The 21,687-nt window shown below is 45.5% G+C and overlaps 2 long non-coding RNA genes across 2 annotated transcripts in view; one reads left to right on the forward strand and one right to left on the reverse strand.

Moving 5' to 3' along the window:
* Nucleotides 1-5,844: 5,844 nt before the first annotated feature.
* The window catches only part of LOC118169402, a 30,366-nt gene continuing 14,523 nt past the window's right edge, over nucleotides 5,845-21,687 (forward strand). The window contains exon 1 of the long non-coding RNA XR_004752071.1: nucleotides 5,845-6,220. This is a non-coding gene — a long non-coding RNA (uncharacterized LOC118169402). The remainder of the gene's footprint in view (nucleotides 6,221-21,687) is intronic.
* LOC118169399 lies at nucleotides 6,219-17,390 on the reverse strand. The gene is made up of 4 exons (XR_004752069.1): nucleotides 17,292-17,390; nucleotides 16,430-16,723; nucleotides 13,987-14,128; nucleotides 6,219-6,918 (listed from the first exon to the last, which is right to left on the reverse strand). It is a non-coding gene; the product is annotated as an uncharacterized LOC118169399 (long non-coding RNA).

Here is a 21,687-nt window from a genome sequence, read left to right on the forward strand (position 1 = left end):
ATCACACGTGCTCCTGGCACTTGGCTTACACACAGAAACAGCAGCGCAGCCACTACGGTAGCGGGACATGGGAGCGGGATGTAACGAATGCAGGACCTGCATCGTATCTGTATGTGAATTTCCACGTATTTCGTGTGCTATGGGAAGTTTGTGCAAAAGGGCTGATTGTCACGCACTGCTCATACAGCGTACTTGATCAGCCCAAGTATTTCCTTAAGAATTACCAGAAAGTCAATAATCATTGCTTCCACAGATGAAGCTCTCCTTCCACGAGCCCACATCAAATATCGGATTCTTCCCTCCTGTTAGAAAGAAGGAGGCGTCCCCAGACGTGCAGCCAACTCATCTACCTGCCTGGGCTGGGGCTGAAGTCCTGGCACCAGAAGTCCAACCCGGCCAACTTCGCAGTGCTGCAGCCTCTTCCCTACAGCACCAGAACAATTCTCTGCCCAGCTTTACCCTGTCTTTGTCCCCGCGCCACGTCCACACAAAAGAAAGTTTGCTTGATGTAAGTCGGAGTGCAAATTGAGTGATGTTTTGTACCAGCCAAGGATCTCCTTCTGGGTTTTGTGCAGTCACAGAGATGAAGCTCATTATTCACGTAACCACTGCAAAAATATTATTCCAAGGCCTGGCGCTGCCTTTTTGTTCAAGCAAACCCCTTGCTGAAGTGAAGATTTTTCTTTTTATTAATGTTTGTATAAGAACAAAGAAAGTTCTTTTTAATTTACTCAGTAAAGCAAAGAAATGAACAGTGAACATTAAAAATACTACATGGGTTGAGATATTCCAAAGCCCAAACAGCTCTGGTTTAATGGATGTGTATTTTTTGCCTGTATAATGAATGTTTCTAAATATACTCAGAGAAAAGGAAGACTATTTACCATTTTAATATTTAATATTTTGCAGCCATATATATGGAAACAATTTGCCATGGGTGTATTTCTGGGAAAAGCAAATAGCTCCAATAGGAAGCTGAAATGTAGCATTGATTGTAAAAGCCCACGTTTTGCATCCCGAATGTCAAACCAAGAGCAGCTGACCTCCAAATGTGGAGATGAGCTGTACGGAAACCAGCAAGCAATCAAAAGCTAAGCATAGTTTAAAATCCCGCTTAGTGGTTCATGCCCACGTCTGCTCCCGCGCTATCGCTTCTGCCTCCACCCCAACTCCTCGCATTTATCATTTTAAAAATTGATGCTGGTTTGAAAGTTGCTTCCTTCAAAATGCCAACAACTGGCATTTTCACGCCTTCCCTTGATTCCCACCACCTGCTGCTTGGAGGTGACCAACACGCAGGGCACCTACGGCCATCCCCTCTGCTCCAGCAGATCCGACGGGATCCTCGGCAGCACCAGGAGCCCAGGCAGGGCTCCCCTGGCCACCAAAACGCCACTTGGACAGCTGAATCACACTGCTCACCTATTTCTAAAGGAAGGCAATTCCTGTTTGCATTAATTAGCACTAATAGCAAAAGCTGCTGATGAATACACAGCAAATGCCGCTCTCGTTGCCACGACAGTTAATACACCGTAAAGGGTCACCTGAGTTCCTGCCTGTACACCACCGGAGAAAAAATCTCCCAGCCCCATAAGGAACAATCTTCATCCACTCCTTTCTTTCTTTTGGCTTAAGATTTTACCAATTGTTTTCTTGCAAACACAGCAAATAACACCCCGTTTCCCAGAGGGAATTAAACTCCAGGACTCTCTGGCTCAAGTTAAGACCATGCCGTTCACCACTTGAGCCGTAGATACAAGCCCCCAAACCCTACACGGGAGCAGTAATTACCCACAGCTTCTCGTGTGCGTGCAGTCTGTATGTAAATGAGAAACCTGCTGCAAATTAGAGGCATGAAAACGTGTAACTGGGTTGTTGCCTGGGACTTCAGCAAGTGCCCCCGCAGGGGTCTAACCACCTGGAGGAAGACCTGCCACCAGCAAGTCACCAAGGTCACACACATCACTGCTCAGAAGCAGGCTTTATTAATCCTCTCGTTAAGCAGCTGCTTGGTGCTCTGTACTGGAGTGGCCACTGAAATACAGCAACCCCATCCAAACCGAAGGGGAAACCCCTGGCTCCTGACACCTCCCTACCAAGTTGGGGTTTTTGGTTTTCTTGTTTTCACCTGAATGGTTCAACTGTGGTACATGTAACCTGTAACATCTACCTGTAACCCATCAGCAGCACGGCACCTACAGGAACGCTTACACGGTCAAAAGCAAGTCTCCTGCTTCCCTGGGCTGGGAGGCTATTTTCTATTTTTCTCTATTTTCCTTTTCACAACATTGAGCACACTTAAACATGCACTGCAGATTGCATTCAATTTATCCCTCCCTGCATTACAAATGCCTAAATGGACCCCGTTCGTCCTTCTCGTTTCGTTACTAAATCATTTTGGTTGCCCACAGATGCCTGCCAAAATCAGGAAGATTCATGAGCCTGAGTTACAGGCATTTATTAATTAGAGGAATCAAGGTGTCACAAGCTCCAAACATCTATCCCAAACTGAAAGCTGGCAAACTGTTGCAGCCCTCCTCCACTGTAGCAATGTGATAAAGACAGAAAAAAGGAGAATTTGTAACATCCCTGTGCTACAAGTCCCCATGAGATCATTAACTTCCTGCAATTTTTGACCCCATTGTTCTGGGCAATGCTGCCAGAGGGGGGAACACAACCACACGTCGGGGCTTTTTGTCCTCTTGAGCCAGGCCAGCATCAATCAGCCCACTTTCAGGTTACTTACCCCACACCCTGAACACGTCGCTACCTGGAAGATGCTTCACATGGACAACATCCCCGTGCAGGAGTACTCCCCATGAGCCTTGAGGAAGAAGCACAGACGCATCCCCACAGGCATCACAGGATGCGACAACCAGGCCTTCACGACCTGCATGAGTGGGCTGAAGCTGCCTGAGCAGACAGAGGAGATTTCCCAGGACCCACCTAAAGCCAATGCACAACCCCTCCGTGAGCTGTTAGCATCACCAGATTCCTTGCTGGATGCAGGCACAGCTAAAAGAGATGCTGGTAACATCTCCCTGTGTGCACAGAAGCCAGGACGCCCGCACCCTGCTCTTAGCGGTGGAACTTCTTTAAGAAGCGTTGCCAAGAAATACATTCTGCATTAGACTTTCACTAATCCCATGTTCAACACACCTTCAATTCCTATTTGTATTTGCATTACTTGATGTTTATACCTGCTTATTTCACTCTGCTTCTCTAGTGCACAGAAGCCAGCTGGGTGGGAAAGGTATTTACTGAAGCAATCCCCTGGTGCCTGCCTCTTGTTTTCTATCAGCCTCGCTGCATGCAGGAAGCGCCAGGTAGCAGCCACCGTGGCCGGGGACTCGAAGTGGTCAACACAGCCGAATTTCCGTCAGCACACTTAGCTCTCCGACCCCTGGCACTCCTCTTAAACCCATCCTTTCTGCCCTATTCTGATTTCCCAGCAGCCGTTCGGGCTCTGTCCGTGCCGCTTACGCTGAACCTCTGCTGTCTGGCTGTGTAATTTTCATGTCTGATTGACGTGCCCAACCCATCTTCTAATGACGAGGGATAAATAATCCCAATTAGATACTTAATACCAGGGTCTTCGCCCTCACCTATAATTGCCCTTCTACACTTAGAAAGGGAGATGGTTTAGCTTCTCCTATATACTTACCAATGATTTCCCATCCTCTGTTAATGCTTCCAGTGCTGTTTGACATTTCATTCTCCTGGTTTTTTCTTCCAATTACTTGTTATCGGCTGTGATTTTGTGTCTTTTATTAGAGGTCCAGAGGGCCACCTGCCAGATCTTCCACCGCTGCTACCAACGCCTCGTGTCAACTTCTCCATCTAGACAACAGGTTAAAAAACACTAAAATAATTCAAAACCACCGAACACCTATCCAGTATTTCTGAGTTCTGACAGGACTTTGACTGAGTTATAAATTAATAAAATGAAGTTCCTCTACCACCAAAAAGCCTTGATGCCACAGGACTGCGATGCTGTCAAACAATACAGTACAGGTGTGGGAACTTTGGAAGGACTGAGCATATTCCCATCAAGTTTTGGATATCTCCAGTTTTATTTTCAATCCCTCTTCCCTAAAATTTAGGGCAGGATTTCCTTAGTAACCGAACCTTTAAAATCGGACAAGATGTTTCAAGTATTTTGCTCATCCACCGTTTAGTGGGTAAATATTCCCAATGAGACCTTACAGAATTTTACTTTTTCTACCGTTTCTATTTTTTTCTAAGCAGAGTAATTGCAGAATTGTTTTTCTCAATCACCACTGCCTTAAGAACTAAACTACTGCGTTGCTCATTTCTTTTGGGCCCGTTTCACCTGCTGACAGCAAAGCTGCCGCGCTCCACCGAAGCACCGCCGCGGTCCTCGCCATCTGAGCACCAGCCGCCGCCGTCTCATTTGGTGCTGAGGGGTAATTAGCCAGACTTTTAATGGCCTGACCCGGCTGCTGGAGGTGCTCCCTCCTGCCGAGGTGTGTGGTTTTGGGAGAGACCCGTGCCACGGCTGCGATGTGAGATCACACGTGTGGGCATAACCCAGGCAAGGCGACTCTTCTCTTGTTCTCGTCAAACTTCTGAAGTTTCCCCTTAAAATATGGCAGCCATTAGTCCCGTGACATCAAAATAGATGTTCTCGTTTCAGCCTGCGCGTACACCATCGTGGTGTGTGTGTGTGCTTTTTTCTTTATATTCCCCATTAGAGGTCACTTTTATCTAACACGTAAAGCTTTTAATGGGGCCGTGCATTTACCTTCTGTCGAGCGCTTTGCGCTGGTTAAGATCATTACTTTTATTCAAACTGAGAACAGCCAGAATTTCCCCATTATTTCCTCTCAAATACCCTTTATCCCTTTCCACATTTTGCTCGTTTGCTCGCAGTCCTGAACTTGTGATTTTAATGGCTATGCAGTTGTTTCCCTAATTGAGCAGCGACCCGTTCGCTTCCAAGCCTGTTTTTATTCCTCACTACCTTAGGTTAATTTGCAGCCTCTCTTGCTGGTGGAGCGGCATTTATTGCAGGATGCAGAGCAGCAGGCTTTTCTCTTTCTGGGACTGTACACCAGCTCCTTTAGCTTCCTCAGCCGCCTCCTGTCCCCTCTGGCACTCTCCGTTTGGTGTAAGAGCGGTGCTAAATCGGAGCCCTTGCGCCGTGCACGCGACTGCAGCCGGGCACTCTCATTTCCCTACCGGGTAAACGCTTGCTGCTCCTCCTAAACTTCGGCACCTTGTTCCTCCGTCAGAGCAATAGTTCTGCAGCTGTTGTTTTCGCTTCGGCGGGTATTCCTTTTGTCTTGCCAATTCTTGGGGTATTTGAGGTAACGAAAGCAGCTTTTGTCTCAGTGCGCTTTCCATCGGAGTTTGTGTTGGCAGACGTTCAGGTCTCTGCAAAAAGCAATTTCCAGAACATCTTACCAAAGCAGCTCTTCACAAACTACTCTGCATAGCCACGTACACGTCAGGTTTTTCTGTAGTCATTTGTTCTATAACATATTTTGGGGGGGGTCTTCTCAGGATTATTATGGAGGGGCACCATCAGGTGCTAAAAAAAATGGTGGACATGGACAAGTGTCTTTGGTCCTTCTCTGCTCATGAACATCCCCGAGCAGCACGCACAGTGCTGTCCAGCCCTGCAGCTCCCAAATGATAAGACTTCCTTGCTGCTGGCCTGAGCTGTTGTTTAGTAACAAAGTCTAGACCTTGCTGGCAAACTACTAACCCCCCAAAGAGCTGCTCTGCCATGGTATCGGCAGCCCAAGTCAGTCCCTCTGTCCCTGCCCCCCGAGGCCCCCAAGCACAAGGTGCTTTTTGCTTCCCCCTGCCTCTCCCAAAGGAGCAGGCAGAGCTGCTGGCTGCTGGAGACCTCCTAACTGCCTTAAACTACTTCATGCTGGCCAAAACTAGCCCAGTGCTGGAAAACAGCTGAAGATTCAGGCTATTTGCAGTGCTGCCACAACCCTGAATTCGACCAGCAGAGACAAAAAGTTTCTATCCATCTCTTGCATGTCCTAGGGCAGAGCTATTGCATTTCAGGGAGCAACCGCATCGTTGGCATCCCTCGGATCTGGAACAAGAGCCGCATCTCTCCAGCTCCCTCCAAAATGAAATCACTGGCACACCAGCACCTGCCCCAGCACCAAAAACCCTGGCAGATGAAGCTCCAGCTCAGCACGAGCCAGAAGCGCCAGAAGCACGGGGACATCTGAAGGTGCCCACGATGCAGGTGGACCGACGGGAGCCCCAGGGCCTCCAGCAGCACCTCCAGCGCACCAAGCATCGCGTCTGCCAGCCGCACGCACTGCCCCGGCTCGCCCTCTGTCCCGGGAAAACAGCTCCCGGGTCAGAAGAGATCTGAGCTTTAGGAAGGTTGCCCGCTAGCTCCTGACATTTTCGTTGTGACATTTTACCTCTAAACCCAAACATCGTTTTTTCTGACTCAATTCTCCTCCAATTCTCAAGTAGTCTGTAATTTTTCTCCGTCATGTTCCTCCAGACTATCTTCCTAAATTAACATGTCATCTGTACAATTTTCAAATTAGTGCAATTTACCATTTCTTGATTCCATTCACTTTGTTCCTCAGGAATTTCCTGCTGCCAAGTGTGACAGCAGTATCTGAGCCGTATATTAAAAGCACACCACTTCTTCCTCCAGCTTCCATTACCCAAACTCGTCCCGATGCAGTAGAAAACCACCCGCTCCTCTTACGTTCTTGTACAGTGCTGCTACAGGATCTGAACAATTGTATTTTTAAAACGTCTGGAATTTTTTTAGTCCCGAATTTTGTACTAAGCAAGTCAGAATGCCCTCTGGAAATATCAGATGTGCTGTCTTTTTCAGTCTTTAACAGTTTGACATGCTAGCAATAGGATGCCTTGACAAAAAGGTGATAAATGTCATGGTAGTACCTCCAAATTTAAATAAACTGGCAATTATTAAAAATACCTTTGAATCTAGCGAAGAGCAACTGGGTAATTACATGGAAAACATCAGGGAACTACAATACAATTGAGCAATGCCCACATAAGGGTACCCAACTTGAAGCGAGTGGTCTTCACAGCAGGCTGCTATGAGTGAAATGAAATTTAAACCTATACAAGCTCCTGATTGCATCCAACACTGCAGCACTCTGGAGTGGTTATGCAGATATATTTTAGAACCTTCTGCAGTCCAAACCAGGCAACAGCATTCCACTTTGCTCAGCCGTTAACTCTTGATTCCAAGCTGCTGTTCTCAACGTCCTGCTTTTGGTATGCTATAAAGTTATACTAGAAATGTTTCTTCAACCTTGAGACTGGTTGAAAATGTTTCCTCATTCCCCTGGAGAACGCACCATACAAACTGGCTGGTAGTAATTTTATCACTGGTTTTAACTTCCTCTTCACCTGGGAGTATTTTATTAAAATTCAAAGGTTGGCTTTTTATTTATGCCTTTTACAAGGCATTTTTTCTCCTAAGTGAGGCTTACCATCAGAAGATCCCTACAGGTTTAAAGATTTGTGTTTAGAAGAAATTTAATCCTAGAACTTTTACTTTGCAAGTATTTTCAAGCCACATTATCTCCATCTTTTTGAATTCTCAACCTATCTCCAAGTTCTGGAGATTTCGTTTTTCCCAAGTTTTTTTGTGCCCGCAACTGAACTTATTCACAGACTGTGTAAACCTCACTAATTGCTTGAAAACTGACTCGTTTTAAGTACTTCTTTTATTCTTTTTAGAAAGTATCGGTTGCTTTGCCACTCACATTAAGTTCTTTTTTGAGACTGCCCCTGCTTTCTGTCTGGCTGCTTGCTTTCCAGCACCTACCTTGACTCTCCCCATGCCTGCACAGACCTCTGTTGAACAGCCGTACCTTTGTTGTTGCAAGCATCAAGCCAACAATTCAGATGTAATACTATCCCAGAATACGAGTTCCCAAAATACACAAGACATAAAGCAAACAGTAAAATCCAAGCTAATTTATGCCTTCACATAAAGCTTTTTATCAAAATATTTCTAAATCCTTAGACCTATTTGAGGTCACACCAATGAATCACTCTGAATATCCTTTACAATCTGTTGATTTCGTACATTGGAATATAGGATTATAGACTTTTATTCAGGATTGCATATTTTAAAACTTCCAGTATTCTTGAAAAAAAACGTTTAATACATTGCCTTGAATTTCAGGGTTTTTTCATAAGCTGCTTTCCCTTCTTGACATCAGAACCACTTTAATTGCACCCCATCGTCATCCTTCTCTTTCATATGAAAAATACCTGGAACACGGTAGCAGAGGCAGCTGATTTCAGAGTGGAGGGTTTCCTTTGAATTTTCGTATTATATATAATGCTGAGACCATTAACAGGGGTTCAAGTATCCGTTTACAAAATTTGCATCTCCGCTCAAAATCGGCATGTAGCTGCTCCATCCATCTTTAAAACCCGTCGCACCGCAAACGAAGTTCTCAAGCACCGCGGAGCCCCGTTCCCTAGGGCGCTATGCTGTTACAGGAGCTACAGCGCACGGCGTGCAGGGAGCCTTCCAACCACGCAGCACGAAACCCCTTCCTAGAGGTCAAAAAGATATGAGGGAGGGGGAGAAGTGCAGTATTCGCCTTGGGGTTTGAGCACTCAACATTTATAACCTTGGCGAGAGGAAGAAATGCTGTGGTGAGCTGCTGAAAGAAATGGGACATAAAAGACCAATGCTGGCTTTATTTCGGTGAGCATCCAGAAGGGGCCACGAGGGGAGGCTTAGAGAACCAAGGTGACGTTAGGGCAAATGTCAGGTGATACATTCCCCATGACTAACTTCCATGGGAAAGGTGCAAGCAAGCCCTTATTTTGATCCCTGAAAGACCAACATTGGGAAAAAAATGGGGGAACATTGAAAACTGATTGTTTTAACTGTTAGAAATTACTCTACAATACACAGCTTGTATCAAACCATCGGCCAAAGTGCAGTTTTTTTCAAACCCTTTTGAACTGCGCACATTTGGCACTCTCTAGTCCGGGTGTTCCTCCCTGCGCTTCATTTTCGGACTACCCAGTACAAAAGGCAGCAGCACTACCGTGTATTTGGGTTGCCTTCTCCTCCAGCCTGAATTCGCCATAGTTTCTGCTGACACTTTGCTCCTAAAGGAGGTTTTAGGCTTTCAAAATCATGTAAAATCGGTGAGAGCAGGAGGTCAGAATGGCAAGGGTCAGAGATCCCTGGCGAGCTCTGGGGCAGGCCAAAGACACGCATACTGGTTGTAGTTTTGGCTAAGTAAGTACCTCCAAGTTGCAGCGTGGTTATGTCAGGTGAAAAAAAGTCACTGGAATCTTTTCTACCACCTGAACTGCCGTAGTGAAAATTAAAATAATAAATCATCCTTTGACAGGAAGCAATTTTAAAAAGCAGTTTGAGATTTGGACTCTGACGACCATCATGAGCTTTTTGCACACCTTTCACCGCGCAATTTAGTCGAATGACACTTCGTATAAACAACAGAAAAATTAAGGGGGTTGACGTGTGCTAGTTCCAATCTGGACGAAGAGATCAGTGTAGTTACTAAGATTTTAAAACATATCAGCTTGTCTGCTTCTGCTGAATTCACTACAAAAGCAGAAGTGCTTTTCATCACAAACATACCTCTGTGGACTAGCTGGAAAATTGAGCCTACTGATAGCCTGAAATGCGCCCACTGAAATACAGATAGCCTGATTAGTAAGCAGGAAGCCAAGGCACTATCCAATTTGCAGCTATTATAACTAAGCACATTACAGATGCTCTTATTTACATATCAGTACAATGCTAATAAACTTGGCTCACAGCTTCTGCACCGCATTATGGGACACCAAACAAAAGAAAATACCAAACCTTGGCACGGTCGTATGTGCCTGGCAAGTGATTCCCGCTGGGTTTTGAGCCTATTTCCAGACAGCAAGCCAACCTAGGAAAGAGCTCAGAAAACACCATCTCTGTGCCCTTGTGAAAACTGGCTTTAGTTTCAGGACAAACCTGCACCCCTAGAAAGGAAACGCTTTCTCAAGCTGCAGAGAGCAGGGTTTCACTGTGCATCAGTGGTTTGCAGCAGCTGTGCTGCAATATTTACAGATGGGCCTGCCCCAGTCTGCTGCAAACCCAAAATATTCAGTTTCATTTACCCCAAGAACAGGTTTAGATTAAATTAAGCAACCACAGTATATGACAGAGGCACATAGCTACAGGTCAGCTTAAAAGGGATAAGCTGATGATACATCTGATCACCTTTGTAAAATCCAGATATTTTGGTACAGAAGAAAGGACTTTGGGAGTTAACATCCCAAACCTGACGGCAGCCAGCTGTGCTGGGCAGGAAAGTGTCTGGACTCAAGAGACAGCGGCGTGCCATGTCCTGGCACCTGGTTCAGATGTTGGTTTCAACCACAGCCTTACCGTGCAGGTTAACGGAGGATAAGTCTGGTGCTGAGCCCAGACCTCGCTGACGGATGTCAAGTAAGCAACAAAGCTGGAGGAGAGACCTTTCAATCTCACTGAGGCAGAAAGCTGTTTGGCACCAGTCCTGCTCTGGTAAAGGTGTGTTTAAATCTGTATGGAGAGGAAGCAACTCCTGCTCTGATAAAAAGCAGGCTGTCTGCACTTAAAAGGACAATAGAGATAAAAGATTAAACCTGTCAAGACCCTGGAGGACCCTGAAGTGATCCTTCTGTGAGAGCAGGGCAAGAGAAGCCTTTCTGATTAAGTGACTCTTTTTTGCAGAGACCTCCCAGCCCGGAGGGGTGAGCTGGAAGCAGAGCAGGGAGCCAAGCAGGCAGGGCTGGATGGCTGCAGGAGAAAAGCTGCCCAGGGAGCAGAGAGAGGGGTTTGCTGTGATCCCAAAAACCACCGAGGAAACTGGACCCAAGTCTGGAAACAGGGAGAGAGCTGCAAGGACACCGTGGAGAAGGGGAGAGTATTAATCCTTTGTATTGTTCTGCCTTGTCTAGTTGACTCTGTTTCGAAGGAGCAGTTTATTCTAATGAGCAACCTAATGAGAACTGGCTTTTTTAAGTTAAAAAGCCCTTTAAGTCTTCTCTGAAAGCTCTGAGTACATCTGACTCAAAGGTTTGGCCAGCTGAGGCGTTTATCACAAATCAGTACAGTCTGAAACAGAATCTGGGAGAAAACACTTTATTCATGGGGCTCCCACGATTTTACATTCCTTATCCTCAGCTACAATCGTTTCAGGACATTTCCCTTAATACGGGCTCTTAATATGCTCCATTTTCAGCCTCTAACCCACTGTTTTTATTCTGCCACAAGTAAGGAAACATTTACATAAACATAAAACTGCCAGCAACATCAGCTCTTCTCTCACCTCTAAGATTTTAAAAGTTTATGGATTGGAGGTTCCTGCACGTTACAAGTAGAGTTCAAGATTTACTACTGAAATACTCTCGGATATTTTCCAGCGTCCCTCAGCCAGTTTGGTAGGGTAACTGCTGGCTGCAAAAATCTGAGTTACATCCCAGGAAAATCTCTGTGCTCAACGCACGAAGAGAGCCCCAGCTCTCTTAATACGGTAAAATCACCAAGAGCAGAGAACGCCCGCAATATATGCGCCCCGGTAGAAACGTCTACCTGCATGTTCCACGGAGGCTGCTGGATATTTGCCCATCCATTTGGACACATTACACTCGCACGCACTCGCGGCCTCAGATGCAGGTGAACTGCACGCCGCAGGATTTGAAGGACGTTCTCTTACCCCATGCCCTTCGTTTCTTTGAAGTCTAAGGGCCAAATTGAGGCATAAGGTCTGGTTGCTGTGCTCCACTCCGGTGACGCAAAGCAATTGTAAACCTTGCTCAACTACTCGGTTAAATTGGATTTATGGCACCTTTGAATCTCCAGAGCGTGGAAAAGCAGCTGGAGCCTGCCAGCGAGGCTGGCCCTCTGCTTCCCATAAAAGTTGGATGTGCACCAGAGGTGATCTGCTTACCCCGAACGCTGGGCTCCTGCTGCCTCTCTTCTCTCTCCGGCTGCCTTTATTAAAATGCTCTTACACTCTCTGAGCAGTACTTCACTCATCATTCAAGTGAGATCTTCTCTCTCGTTTTTGCTTCATCTGGAAATCTTTCATTTCATGACAAATAATATTTGTGAACTGGTAGACAAACCCGTGGCTACGAGTACTCGGGGAAACACCCCAGGGTGTACCCCCGGCAGCTCTGAATTATTACAATTACATTACAACTCCGAGCAAAACTACCTCGGGGGGAGAACTCGCTTTTTGAGGGAGAATCAGACAGCAACAGCTAAAGCTGGGCTGTACCTGTGAACATCAGTATGTTTCACTGGAAATTCACTGTTTGCTACAGTTAAGCCTGGCTGTAACCAGACAGGCAATAAAAGCTTCAGTATTTAGCAGGGCAACATGCCATGCCCTTTATCCCTTGCTCTCTTCTGCAAGTCACTTCATTGTGTCCCTGCCCTTACGGTGCACAGGACTCCAGCACACCCTGAGCCCTGCCCAAACACAGAGGGATGCAGCAGCATGCCCGTCTCCAGACACGTTAGCTCCAGACCTCCGTAGCACGCAGCCCAGACAGCCGCAGCCACATGCAAACTTCCCCTACCCCCTGGCAGTTCCTAACAATGCAGGTGTGGACGAGGCTGAAGCACGATCAATATTTGAGCACGCTCCAACAGTTATCAAAAATTTCGAGCAGCAGCATTCATACATTTTGCTGCCCCCCCTTTTTTTTTGGATATTTTTGTCTCTTGAGGACCTTTAAATTGATCGTTTTCATCCAGCAAACCTTTCTCCTGCTCCCTGCGAAGATGTTTAGTGAGAGCACTACATAAATTACACCACGCCAGGAGGAGATAGTAGCTCAAGCTGTGAACGAGGAGGGTGGCCGCACGTTATGCCAGCCTTCTCTAGGCGCTGACATTTCACATTTAAGGTGTAAGGATTTTTCGGTCACACCACTTCAGTGATTTTTACAAAATTAAACTACTACTTCCACTCGTCTCCGTACCGAGCTGTAACTGCCCAGCACTTACAAAATGTTTTCACAGGCAAGAGTCTCCCCCACTTAAAAATGACACCACTTAAAATGTCATCAGCCTCTCCAGCTTCATACACAACACATAAAGGCACTGGCACTGAAATACAATGCTTATGCTCAGCAGCTTCCAGGTGAGGATTGGAACAGTAACTCGGGAGGAAGCCCTTATCCTTTAATTGAGAGCTTCGCTGCCAGCCCAGAAGAGGATGTTCAAATGAGCGTCACCAACCCCATTGCTTATACATTCGGATGAAGAAACACAAAAGAGGGAGCTGTGCAAAGGAATAAGGTGAGTCAAACGGCAGAGCCATCTTGCAGTCTGAAGTAATGGTCCTTGAGAAGACCCACGTTTAAGAGCTTGGGTAGCAAAGCATTCCACTGACTTTTATTTCCTTTAAACCACCCACACGCCTTCGAGCATAGCACACGATGCAAGACAGAAGAAGGGTGTCAAGACCCTGCCGAATTAGAAAATTATAGTGGCTAGGCCTACGTGATAAAAGGAAGATACTTGGAAGAAACTTGTTCTGCACCTGAAGTCACTACAGGAGTATTTGGAAGCATATAACCTTGCCTCACAAACCAGGCACCCGCCTGGAAGCGATATCCCGATGAGTCACTTTCCATGCAAAAAGAATGGCACTGGCGCTACAGCCATGAATATTCTTGCCAGGTAAGAGGCTTTCTCTCTCTCTGCCCATCTCCTCATCATCTACAGAAGCAGGCTGCTACTAGTAGTACCAAATAATCGTTCCAGTCACTGGTGAATGCTTTCTTTCATACCTTTATGAGGCACTGTCTTAGCAGAGTAGCAATACGCAGCACTTCACCTAATACCACGAGATCCTGAGCGCCTGCATAGCCTTTAACGGCCCAACAGGCTGTACTTCAAAACATTTGTTGGTTTGGTTTAGCATCTACCTTTCTAGCTGCCAAAAAGCTCTGACTAGATCAACTTACCAGCTCTGCTGCCCCTGCCAGCCAGAACGCAGCTCCCTCCAGGTCCCACCACGTGGCTCCCTTTCACCATTTTAAATAATGAGTTCCCCAATTAAAAAGGTGCCTTTGAGCAATGAATAGATGGTATAAAAGAAGTCAGCACCTGTACAGAAGAAAAATGAGATTTGCTGCAATGAAAACCCTTATTTTTTGCTGCTCGTTTAGAAAAATTAAAGCCAAGGAAGGCGAAGTAGAAAGGGATGATGCTGCTGGACCCACTTCAAATGTGTAAGAGTATAAAACATATCACATTTGGTTAAGGCTTGCTCTAGATCATTTTATAGCATCCTCAGTAACTCTCATCCCAGATGGAATAAATACTTACACACACCATAGGCTGGCACGTAGAGCTTCTAGATATATATCAGCTATGATATTAACTTAAAAGCAAATTTTTATTTCATTGCCTTACGCACTGACCTACAGTATTTTCTGGAAGAAATAAAAGGTTTGGTCTTTGCTTTGGCACTCTGCAGTTGCATTAAGTAGGAACATTACAGTTGACAGAGAATGCTTCTCAGTACCTGGGGACAGGCAGTATTTTTGGAGACGTGGAGCCACTGAACTCATTGCAGATCACGCCGAGCCAGCTTCAGAGCGCAACGCGAGATTCTCATCTACCCTCAACAGGCCGTAGGAGCGTCTTCGGGAACAGAACGAGTTTGTAACAGCATTCAGCACCAGGGATGTGCTTAGGATTAAATGCTATCGCACACCTCCCTGATGGTCTTTGTACCCTCCTATTATCACATACACTGAAGCAGAAAGTGATCAAGCTAATTTTTTTTTGCTTTACATCATCCTATCCTTTATACTGCTTTTTACAGGAATTGTTCAGAGATTACGATCAGTGCCCTGTGTAAAATCACACCTTCCCAAATGTTCCTGCCATCTGTTCAATCAACTCCAGCTCTGCTTCTGCTCTGCCCACAGCCCCAGCCAACCGAACAGCACTGACTTCCCAACATCCTTGGTGTGCTTCAGACACACTGGTCCCATCACCTCCACACTTCTTCTCAGAAACAAGTAACTCCAGGCTGGTAAATGCATTCGTGTCTATGCATCTTCCTACCATATAGCCCACACGGCTCCCTAAGCCAAAAATAAATGTATTTATAATCAGAAATTTGAAAATAAGTCAAAATTTTGAGAGACTTGCTTCCTGTGCTAAGGAACTGCGTACAATGGAAGTGTTGGCTAAACTGCCACATTTACCTTCTTAAATCAAAGATATACAGATAGATCACAGAATCACAGAATAGTCTAGGTTGGAAGAGATCTCCAAGATCACCGAGTCCAACCTCTGACCTAACACCCATTCACCTCATATTTAAAAAATAAGCATAAAGAATTCAGCCCAACCAGTTTTGTACTAAGGATGTAGTGAGGGCCTGCTGCCCAGCCTTTCTTATCGGTACAAATCTTAACAAATGTCAATTTCTACAAATGCTAACTCCTGGAAATGCAAATTCCAGGACAGTAATACCTTCAAATACGTACAAAATACCAGTATACCCATTTGGAAATGTCGCCATACCCAGTACGTCTCAGCATTACGGATAGGGCACCACCTCAGCTGAGTGAAACCCTGCTGGCACCACAACGTGCCTTCGCAGAACTCAATTAATACGAGCTGCTTCCACGTGCAGCTGCAATTTAGATTAGTGAATTAAAATCCAATCTTTTTCACTTGCAAACGTTGGGTAGAATATATTTGTCATACACCACATCAATGGCACATTGTGGGGGCACTGCATAAAAATGCCTTTTTTTGGAAGATTTCACAAACCTTTTGGCAGCAGCACTGCTCCTCGAGGATGGCAATGGGTTCACGGCCACATGCGCATCAGATACTTGAATTTCTGAAGTGAGAACAGCACAAACCAAACCTCAAAGTGACAGCAAAGCCCTGCCCAATGGATTTCTGTATGCACTGCAAATCTGTTTTCCACAATAAGCATCTCAGGAAAGCAAATATTAGGAGACGGCTGTCTCTGACATTTGACCTGTTATCATCAGCTTGTTTCCTACAGCAGCAGGAGCAGATTCCTACTTCGGAAACTCTCGGTGTATTCCAGCAGTTCCCCTAAGTCACCGTGGTGCTTCTAGCATGCAGCGGTACGCTACGTAGCTTTGAAGAAGTGGGGAAAGAGGCAGGGAATTCACGAACTGAACAGGAAGATACACATTTTCCAGCAGGCAAATGGAGGGAACGTGCAAAAAGCAGAATCATCACGGTCCATCTAATAGCGTATGACAACTTCTTCACATTGATTTGCAATATTTTGCGTTCAGCCAAAAAGCTGAATACTCATTTTTCCTTCGTGTTTCAGCTGATGAGTCTTTTGATTGAAATTGGGCACATACTCCTTTATCTTCCTCTAAATCCTTTCCTAACACTCACCACTTCTACAGCATGTACACAATCCTTTTCTGATGGCACGTAATGGGCCCAGCTGATCTCCATCAGTAGCCTCAGCTCCCTTTCTCCTTAGCCTGTGCTAAGGTCTGAGCAGCTTCCAGAATCACTCTGCTCCTTCCACAACCAGCAGCATCTCCCCCAAACCAGGCTAGTCTTTTGGGGATCCTCCACTGTCCAACCGTGCTGTAAAAAACACCTGCAGAGCCCAGGGAAGAACCAGAGCTCCTTGACACAGCACACACAGCTCCAGTGCCAGCCAACGTGAGCAATGGGACACTGAAACGTAGAAAATACGGGAATAGTTTTGTCTGAGTAACAGAATACAGACAGCTTACAGCAAGCAACTTGGCAGGTGGCAGGGAGGTGCACACCTCTGCAGCTTGACAATCCCCCATTTTGGAGAATGACACTCAAGAATTGTTGCTGGGTTTGTTACGTACCTTTTTTGTTTTTAAGTAAGCGTATTCAACATGTAACCTACGTAAATTCCCTACTCCAAATGTGTCATTTCATTTACACAATAGCTGGTTGTGCCAGTTCCCAGGAACCTATAGCTTCTGAAATACCTTGTAGATAAATTCAGCTCCATTTGCACCAATCTGACTTTTCTGAAAGTGGCGATAAAGACGACAAAACCCTGGAGGGCTTGGGAGGATGTTAGACAGGAGCTACTTTGAATAATTTACTTTCTCCTCTTTTAACCCCCCCCGCTGCACAGGCAGAAGCTTAGGAACACAGATTTAGTTACAGTTAAAAATACACATCTGCAGGTCCACAAGCCTTGTGGAAACTAACAGACATTTTACATCTTCCAATGGGGAAGGAATGCTTTGCAGGCAATCACCTCACCATTTCCATCCAAACACAGCTATAAAAACAGTTTGGTTCCATTTCCCATGTCGTGATGGGGACAAACCCCTCAAGAAGGAAGCTTCAGGTGGCCACATCTAGGACAAACACATTTAATTCAATTAAAGTGTTGTTGATTTAGCGATGGAGCATCCAGTGTCCTTCCCCTCTGTTCATTAGTAAAAGGGGCATAAGCTTCTTGTTAGCACGTTACTGCTACTTCGCCTCTAATCTAAAGCACAGACTTTGAGAAATACAAACTTTGTAACTTTAACTTTCCTTTTACCCCCCAAACCAGGTGATTTAGAGCAGCAAATCACTGTAATTGCATCTGCTACTGTTGCATTTTTCTTCTTCAAAGCTGATTTCAGCATTTTTTGATGGCACGGTGTATAACGTTTTATTGACCAACAAAGAAACATCCTGAAATGCATTTCCATCTCCCTCCTATTGATTTAAGTCAAGCCTGGCAATCATTTAAAATCAAACACTTTGCGGTCTGCAAGAACAATCCCAAACACATGAGAAAAAATTGTTTTGTGCACACGTGGACGCTTCAGAAGCGCTTGAAAAACCCTAAAACAACAGGTCAGACCCTTCACTCCAAGCTCAGTAAGCGGAGCCTCATCCCCGAAGCATCGAATCCCTGCAATCTGCCAAAGCCCACCGATGAGTCAAAGGCTGGAAGACATGCCTTAGGCTTCAAACGTGAGGAAATCAAGCTGTTTAGTTTATCGACAATAGATACACCTTTTTTTGGTTGTTGTTACCGTACTTTGGGGACTGGATGTAATATTTAGACCTAGGAGGGGTGGCACACGTCACTGGAGAAAAAAATCCTTGATCTTTATTATCAGTTTATTCAGAGAAAGCCAACACAAGGTAGGTGTTGGTGCCAACACCATGAGACTTCAAATGACCCCTTCGCATCTTCTCAGTCCCGCACAGCATGCCCTGTGTAGGATCTGTGTCCCTCAGCTCAGCTGCGTGGTATCAGGCGAGCAATGCAGTTCTGCATCAGGAGGAGCTGCCGGAAAAGCAAGATGACAAAGACATCTTCTCCAGAGACAAACCAGCCTCCGGGGATAATAAATACCTGAAAAACGCTTTGCCACACGTACAGGTTTACTGCCAGACAAACACATGAGGAACTGCTGGAAATCCCCTCCCAGGAAGAGTCAGAAAGAGCAAGATGCACAGGAGGAGAGGGAGCAGGGTACAGATTCCCAACAGAAGGTCCCAGGCTTGCCAAGAAGGAGTAGCATTCCGTAAGACGAGGTACTTGCGTATTTTCTCATTTATGCAAATATTCTTCCCTGCTTGATTTGTACCTTGTATGATCTACCTCTCCCACTCCTGCTTTTACTGAATCGTAAAGAATACACCAGGGAAGTATCACGCATTAAAATTTCTGTCATTCTCGTAAGTGAAGCCACAAAGAAAAACGTCTTGCATGTTAATCATTTTTGAAGCCTCGTAATTGTTTTCCAATGAAAGCTGATGATGGTGTGATAGCTCTCTGAAGACATATATTCAGTCAAATGACTTTTTGCCACAGTCTTATACATAAACTATAAGCCTGATGAGCAGCCCCATACTCTAATCGCTACTATTTTTGTCCAAAATGTGTTAATTTCTCTAACAGAAATCAGAATCTTATACACAAACCTGAAGCAAGTATCTACAGGTTTACTTTAACACAGGGAAGGTGCACGGAGTAGCAATGACTCCCACAATACACTAATGCTACTGTAACTGCTGAATGGCATAGCTTTAACTGCTTTTGACATCAACCGCCACAAGCCCATCCTTGTGAGGCCAGGATTCGTCACCAAATGCTTCGCAAAGTTCATTTTCATCTGTGCTGAGTTGCTGTTAAAATTAACGTGTGTGTAACTGATGTCAACCAAAGCACATTAAGTATAAGCACGCTGCCAAGGCAGAGGGAACAAAACCTGTATCTGAATTGGGTAACTTTTACAGCTAGGTTTCCACGGGAGGGTTTTGTTCACTTACAGAAGCGGGTCGTTGTAAGGTTTCTACCACGCCAAAAGGACTCTCGCTGTCTGTGAGACAGCGCCTCCACAGCACCACCAGGAGAGGAGCCAGGAGATCCCGTCACCAGACCTTCAGCAGAAGAGCTGGCGCCCAATCCCATTTTGCCAGCAGCTGCTGAAATGCCACGGCTACATAACAGCAAGCAATGGAGTAAGAAGAATATCCTCAGAATGCCATTTTGTGCTGCATCGAAATAAAATGGACTGAAAAGTGACGGGAGCAGGGGACAACCACAAGATCCGCCACATGTATCGCATAAGAGGCCATCCCAGCATCCCAAGCCCCAAATGTCTCCAGAGCCACCATCTCCCCAGCTCTGGCAGGTCCAGACCTCTTGGGAAAGGACATTTAATATCCCGAAATCCTGATATCCTAGGGCACGGCCTCTCCTCTGACGTACGGGGCTGGACACCAGGCTGCAGCAGCACTACAAAATGAAGCTCCGGCAGAGCCATCTTCTGCAAGAGGAACCGATGGTGACCGCCTCCTCCTCCTCCTCGCTGCCACGGCTGCTGGGGCCCTGCTTCTCAGATCGCCCCGGGCGAGACGATGGCCAATACACGCGCATCAGCAAATTGGTATTAATGGCTGTAACGTGCAGGGATGTTGATGCCATGGTGCCAGATGGTGCTTTGAAAATGGTGCTGACTCACAGAAGAAAGAGGAATAATGAGATACTAAGCTACTAATAATTTAGCTTGACTCTAAATCCCAGAGTGCCATTGTCTTCCAGTAAATATCCCATAATACCCATCAAGGAAAGAACCAGACGGCATATAGCTGAGCAGCACAAAAACGCATCATGACTACCTAATGTTTTGTGCTTTTATATCGAAGGGACATCTCGTGTAGCAGATGTGGGGAGGAAGGAAGCAATCTTGCCAGAAATGAGAGAGAAACATTCGCGATCCTCTGGGGACAGCCCAGAACCGCAGGCACGTCTCAGCTGGGCACCACACAGCATTTTGTGGTAGGTTGCAGCGTTTTGGTAACCCAGGTCTCTGACTCCCTCCTCCGCAGTCATCGGCTCAGAGTTCTACATAAAACATTTTTAATAATACATCCCACATAAGTAGATGCATTTTCAGGGTTAAGATTTTTTTTCAGTCTCTATAAATCACCCGATTGGATGCGCTGTTGAGGATGATCTTGTGTTTCCGAAGTTACAGGATGCCCATTAACACATTTTTACTGCTAGCTGTGAAATTGAGTTCAGTTGCAGCAGCACGGGTTGCCTTTTCCTTCCAGCAGCTTTCAACACCCCAGGAATGACACTGTTTCCTATCTAAAGCTGTGTCCAATTTAAATGAGTGATTTATGGCAATTAATGCAAATGGCTTAAAGAAGATTTAAAAGACTATTAAGTGTCTATGGTAAATCAAATGTGCTAATTATTTGAAGACAATCTAATTATTTTGACATGCAAATAAACATTTGTGAACATATAGACTCGAGAAATTGAAAATCATCTTCCAGATACAAACAAGTACTTAATGGTATTCCAGAGCAGCCTTTTCAGTTTGAGAAAAATTAAACTATTTAAAATTAAACAGAATTCTATTTAAATCTCAATTTCACTTCCTGATGGATTACATTATCAAAGAAACCGCTCATATGAACAATAAAGAAAGCATTTAGAGCAAAGAAGTACTCATTGGACAATTAGTAAATGTAATGAGAGGCTCAGTCTTGTAGAAAGCTAAGAGGGAAGTTTGCCTAAGGACGCCCAGGTTAGGCGCAAGATACCTGATACAGCTGCCTCCTCTGCTGGCGTAAATCCAAAGACGCCCCAGAGTCAGCTCCCTGTTTCAGTACGGCAGTTGTTCTAAAGGAGAGCAGGGGACAGTGAGAGGAGGCAAAATTGGCTAAAGTGGAGATTTTGGATACCTCCACTACAGTTCGATGCAGGGAAGGAGAGGAGTCTCAGAAAGAGGGCTGTTGTGTTCAGTGAGGAGGTGGTTTTTTCAAGACAGAGACTCAAAGAAACTGTGAAGGCCTAAGAGCTCTCTCGACCTCGTGATGACAGATTTCTGACAGTCCCATTAAGAATGCGGTTAAGTGCCTTGAAAAATAATGAGCTCCCATCTGTAAAGTCCTCCAAAAACGTACTAAGTCTAGAAAACCATTACTCTGTTATGCAAGAGCAGTCTCTTCGGCAAGGGCAGGCATGTATCAGTTGTGAGGAAGTTTGGGAATCATCCTTACCACCGTTGTCCTACTTCTTCAGTCAACTGGCACCATCAATAACATCTTGACAGCTAGGAACACATGGCAAGGTGGGCAAATTGCCTTTACCCAGAGGTCTCCCAAGCAAGGAAAAACAAAAATCTGTC

Source organism: Oxyura jamaicensis, chromosome 6 (genome assembly GCF_011077185.1).
Source record: "Oxyura jamaicensis isolate SHBP4307 breed ruddy duck chromosome 6, BPBGC_Ojam_1.0, whole genome shotgun sequence".
NCBI lineage: Eukaryota > Metazoa > Chordata > Aves > Anseriformes > Anatidae > Oxyura > Oxyura jamaicensis.